Source organism: Chinchilla lanigera, unplaced genomic scaffold (genome assembly GCF_000276665.1).
Source record: "Chinchilla lanigera isolate Chin_1 unplaced genomic scaffold, ChiLan1.0 scaffold00002, whole genome shotgun sequence".
Taxonomy (NCBI): Eukaryota; Metazoa; Chordata; class Mammalia; order Rodentia; family Chinchillidae; genus Chinchilla; species Chinchilla lanigera.
Genome location: NW_004955403.1, coordinates 30868028 through 30874359, shown reverse-complemented (window position 1 = coordinate 30874359; position 6332 = coordinate 30868028). Strand labels below are relative to the sequence as shown.

The 6332-nt window shown below is 34.8% G+C and overlaps 1 pseudogene; it reads right to left on the bottom strand.

Moving 5' to 3' along the window:
• Positions 1-2887: 2887 nt before the first annotated feature.
• On the bottom strand, positions 2888-4002 carry LOC102009451 (annotated as a pseudogene).
• Between the last annotated feature and the right edge of the window lie 2330 nt (positions 4003-6332).

The window sequence follows — 6332 nt, the reverse complement described above, 5'->3', positions numbered from 1 at the left end:
ACTAAGAATACGTGCACTTTAAAAGAATAAATAACTATAAACGCAAATAAATTAAAGAAATCCACACTGAAACATATGCTAATGAAAATACAAGTAGAGAGCTCAATATTTAAAACAAAGAAAATTCTGATTATTAATAAAAGAATAAAAATTGGATTGACAACCAACTTCTTCACTGAAACAGTGAAATCTTAGAAATAGTGGAATATCAGTAATGTGCTAAATGAAAATGGTTTAGAATATACAGCCACAAAAACTCTTTTTAAGAATGAAGGAAAAAAATTTTAAATAACCAAAACTAAAACTTCTACCAGGAAATACACATTAATTAATTCTATATGAAAATGATTTTAGAGAGAGGTACTTAGATATTAACTATTAGAAAGCTAAGGAATTTGCAAATGTATGGGTAAAACCACAAAGAAGCATTCGTGAGCAGGAGGTATAGACAATAACTATGAGCTAAGGATCTGAAATTAGTAACTGGCATAGAAAACTTCATGCTGTCATTTAATCAATAAAACTATAAGCAAAGAAATTTATCTCGGTTTGCCTGTTTCCAGGTTTGAAACATAGTGATATTCATGCTGTCCTTCTTATGCGATCATCATAAGGATGATATAAAGAAGTGCAGGAAAGTACTTGGAAGACTACCTGGAATATAACAGTGTGTGTTGTAATTATAATTCCCACCAATTAAAAAAATAGCGGCCATGATGTATGAGGCTGAAACATCTTAAAGTATATAGAACTGTATTCAAGCCAGAATAAAATAAACATAATGTTGCTGTTTGGAAAAGGGTAAAGTTATTAACTATTTTATATTTTGATAAGTATATGTGTTAAAATCCATGAAAACCAAAAGAATGCAGACTAAGTAGAGTGAGAATTCCAAAAACTAAAGAAAAAAATGTAATGCAAACAAATTCAAATGTGGACTTACCAGTGGAAGATAGGAAGAGAGAAGTCAGTATACTTATTCTGTTCCCTTTTCTTCTGGGATTTTACTTTAGCACTGATTGATTTTCTATGGCTGCTATTTCCACTGAGGAGACTCACTCTGATTCCAGTTTTGGCTAGCTGACTCAGCAAGCTATACAAATTTGCATTCTCCATTTGTATTTCTCTAGCTTAGGGAAAGTAATTACTTTTTTCTGTTAATAACATTGTTTCCTGGTTAGTTGTTCTTGCCAAAACACATTCAATTATGTCTGTTCAAATACTCAGAGCTGTTTCTATCATCCTTGTTAGTCCCGCATTAGCAGTGTGATGACATGTCTGTCAAGATATCACAGTAAAGGAAGTAAATTTCTAAATTCTCTTATAATTCTTCTTGCTATTATTCTTTGTGCACTGAGTAACTTATCAAAATGAGATTTTCTCAAAGATTTCCTTGAGGGAGAAATTGAAATTGTTATTCCTGAGTGAGTGTTTCACTTTTTCTGTATTTATTGACAATTATATTCTTGAGCACATTTACACTTTGGAAACAAACCATTTCACTTTAACAGCAAGTCAACTATGAATGATGATATTTATATTTTTAGCCGTACATTTTCAAAGACAAGGCCTGGGAGAGAGGGAAATCCCGTAAGTCTGGTGTTTTTACCAATATTCACTTTGTCTTTCCTGTGAACAAGCTTCTAATGCCATTTACTTAGACTTTCTTAGGTACTTAGATATTTTTTAGCTTAAAAAGTGCTAATTTCTACATATATCATGAAAAAGATAAGTACTTTAATTTTTCTGGAGGGCCACTCATTTTCTATTACCAATGAAAGTACTGCTCTTGGAATGATAAAAGTACTTTCTATGTACAACCTTTAACAGAAAAAGGAAAAGAGAAAGACCACTTGTAACATATTAAATGAAAAGACTTTTGATATTCTATTCATTTTTATTTTATTAGTACATGTTTGCAGTACACAATGATTGCATTCCTTGTAAGGAATTCTTTTCCATCCAGTCCCCTTCCTTCCCTTCCTCTCCTTCCCCATTCACTGCACTTTTTGATTCCCTCTCATTTGTATCAAATCTTCCTAATTTTATTATCTATGTTTTATTTTGCTCTTTATATTTTGTATTTCTTATGTAGGAGAAACCATGTGCAATTTAATCTTGTGTATCTAATTTGTTTTACTGAACATTATGATTTCAAGGTGCATCCATTTTGCTATAAACGCCCCAAGATTATCATTCTTTATGGCAGACTAGTGCTCCACTGTGTGTAAATACCACATTTTCCTTTATCCATTTGTCTGTTGGTGGACATACACGGTGCTATAATGATTTAGCTGTTATGACTTGTGCCACTGTAAACATGGGGATGCAGGTATCACCGTAGTATGATGTTTTTAACTATTTCAGGAAAATATCTTACATGGAAATAGTTGAGTGAAATGGAATTTATATTGTCAGCTTTTTGAGGAATCTCCACACTGATTTTCATAGTTGTTGTGCTAGTTGATATCTCCACCAGTGGTTTAGGACAGCTCATTTCTCCCTCAGAGCTTTACCAGCATTTACTATTATTTGATCTCTTGATGATAGCCATTCTTTGTATGGCAAGATGGAATTATAGTATTGCTTTGATTTGCATTTTTAATGGCCATCAATATTGAAAATTTCTTTATGCATTTATTGGCCATTTGTACTTTTACTTCTGAGAAGTGTCCATAATTTCAAGTACGTATTTTTGATTGGGTCGTTTATTATGAGAGTCCAAAGATTTTTAGTTTTGGATATATGCTAGATACTATACTGTGTCCAAGTAATTGGTGTCAAATTTTTTTCCCACTCTGTAGGGTGTCTTTTCCCCCTATTAACTCTTTCTTTTGCTGTGCAAAAAGTTTTTGTTTATTTACCTTTTAGTGCACAAGCATTTATTTTAATTACTCTCATTTGAAAGCCCTTGCTTTTTGAGAACAATAATGCATTTTGTTATCCACCCTTCCATTCCTTAAAGACTTCCGTAGGTTTTGGTACATTCACATTGTTCTCTAGACTGTTTTGGACTTTCTCTCAATGTGCGACCAGATTCATCATCATTCCATCAACCTCACTACTGCTTTATATCTTTCTACAATACATAAGAGATTAACACACCACAACTTGTGTAAATAGACAGGGTAAAGGTTTAGAGGACATCGGTCAGCTTCGTCTAAGTGGTTGGAGTCTTGTATTATGCATGCAAGCCACTGACAGTGTCACAGTCCAAGTATATTTCTAATCTCATGGGTTAAGTCTTACAGGATTACAGCAATAAAACACTAGTGATTTCAGTAATATAACAACTATCAAAAGTGGAGTAGTCTCTGAAAGATATCTTTGTAGTGCTTCTTTATTTTACCTTCATAGCTTGAGGTGTAGAAATCCCCGTTACACCCATGAAGTTGAATGTCCCCACACCATCTGTTAGAAAAGGCTATCTGAAAACAAAATTCCAGGAGTCTCTTGGGTAAAGATCAATCACAGTTATCCCCAAAACACGGAAGGCATCTTTAGGTATCTTCTTTTTTAAGAAATTCATGATCTGTCCTGGGTGAATTGGTAGAGTTTGAGTGTGATCCCTGACTCCAAAGGAACACCTAGTTGCAGAAACAGAAACTAGACTAGTTCTAGATGTTTTATAATTAGAGCATACAAAAATGCTTCATAGTAATCCTTGGACTATTTAATGTATTCTTCACTGATAACTCTAGTGTCTTCTAAAGATTCAATGGACTGTAGATAAGTACTGCATTTCTCTGGAAAGTCTGTCTTTTGGTAGGGATCACTGAAAAATTCCTCAATGTCTTATTCAATGTCTTGAGGAGTCTTAGGGTGACAGGTGATCTAATCCAACTGTAAATGTAAGATAATGGGTCCAAATAGATCACTGGTTGGCTGGAAGTTTTCATTTATTAAACACTGTTCACCAGGAGCTAATTTCTCATATGTTAATACAAGTATTGGGTTCAGATGAGGGAGTTTTGAGAACACCTTCAGAATGCCTATTTTCATTTTTATAAAGAAGAAGAGCTTTCATTGAAAGTTTTACCTTACAAGGACTAGCATGACCAGAAAAGATTTGCAAAGGGTGTATTTACAGCTCTGCTGGTGTTACACCTAACACTGACACACCTAACACTGATAGGGCCACCACTCCATGCTCTCTGTGGTGGGCCTCCATACTACCTGCTGGATACCCTTGTCCTTTCTTTCTGTCACTGAGGATGGCTGCCATTCTTTTTGGGGGAGTGCTGGTCCTTACCATAAATGTCACTTCCTGGCTCCAGTGAAGATTCCAGCTTCGTGGCACAGACCTTTCAGCCTACTGTCACAGACTTTCTAGCATCCACCAATGACCTTTGGACCTTCTTAATGCAGATCCTTGATATAGATGCATGAAACATCGTTGTGGGCACTATGCCTTCAGATGGATTTATGCAGGACATTGCTTTGGGGATCCAGGCCTTCAGCTGGATTACTGGGTCTCTAGTGTGTGGATAGACCACCTGCACTCTTCTGCATTTAACTTTTTGAGTGAATATTGTTAAATAATCCCATAAATTTTGTATTCTGGATTAAATCTATTCCCTTGGAAACTCTGACTACAGCACTACTTTCCAGGAATGACTTTAGGAGAACATTTCTCCTTTAATTTCATTGAAGAGCTTGAGGAGTATTGGTGTTTGACCTTCCTTGAAGTTCTTGTAGAATTCAGCAGTAAATACATCTGGACCTGGGATTTTCTTAGTTGTTAGTTTTTTTAAAATTACTGCCTCAATTTAATTGCCTGCTATTAGTTTATACAAGGTTTTCATATCTTCTTGAATTGCATTTTAAATTTTCATGTATTTGCATAATTTCTGTGTTTCCTTATGCCACGGTTGTCTAATTTCATTGTGCAATGATCTGATAATATGAATGGTGTACTTTTAATTCATTTACTTTTACTTACACATGTTTTATCAGTTAGCATGTAGTCTATTTCAGAGAAAGTTCATTGTACTGCTAAAAGGAATGAGTATTCTATTGTTGGGTGAACACTTCTGTAGATATCTATTAAGACCATTTGTTCAAAGGTTTTGTTCAACTGATACTACTTTGTGGACTTTTTGTCCAGTTTACCTAACTACTTGTGACAGCAGGGTATTGAGTTATTCAAATCATTTTGTGTGTGTGTTTATCTGATCCTGTGGAGTACTTCCTTTATGGAGTGGGGTTCAATGTTCTTCAATGCATATATGTAATTTATATGTCTTTGTTTTCAACTGTCTCCTTACTGAATATCTAGTGACCTTCTTTGCCTCTTCAGATCAGTTTTGGCTTGAAGCCCATTTTTTTCTGAAAATATGATAGCTAACCCTGCTTTTGGGGAGGCTTGTGTTGCATGAAATTTTGTTTTCCAACCTTTGGTTTTTAGTCTATGGATGTCTTTTTGATTTGTATGTGTTTTATTATATACAGCATCATAATGTTAGATTTTGTTTCTTGAACCATTCAGTCAGTAAGTGTCTTTTGACCGAGGAACTGAGGTGACTCACACTGAGAATTATTACTGACAGTTATTGACCATCCTGTCATTGCTTTATTTTTCTTCTGTTGATTCCCCCTCTTTCCCTTTGACTTAACTGCTCACTTTATCTGGTGTATTCTTGTATTAGACCTTTTGTCATTGCTAGATCCATTGCCTTCTTTAGTGCAGCTATGAGAATTTTTTGTGGTGATCCTTTGATGGTCACAAATTTCTTTAGATGATCTTTATCATGGAAATTCCTCATTTCTCCATCAACTTTGGAAGACAGTTGGTCAGGATATATCAGTATGGGTTGGAACTTCATGGGGTGAGTGGTTTGAGTCACTTTATTCCAATCTCTGCTGCCTTTAAGGTTTGCATTGAGAATATTCTTGTAATTTCAATAGGTTATCCTTTATAAGTGATTTGTTGCTTTTCTCTAACAGCTTTTTGTTGCTTTATCTTCTTAGATTTCTGTATTTGTGTTTCATATTTATGTTTTATGCTTGTGCTTGTAGGTTGATTACAATGAAAAGCTTTATTGTTATTATGAAGGCCTCTTTAGTTAATATCTTATTTTCAGCCATGCTTTCCGGGCATGGCTAACTCTTGTCCTTTGCTTCTGTCCTAGGACCCATGCATCTCTGTTTTGAAAGAAGAGGTTACAGTGATTTTGTCCCATTATTTTCTGGGAATGGTCTTCAGGCTTATTACTTTTCTTTTCTTTCTTTCCTTTTTTTTTGAGATAGGGCCTTTATGTATACTTCAGTCTGGACTTGAGTTCACTGTGTAGCTCAGGTTGGCCTTGAACTCACAGTGATTTTCCTCTCTG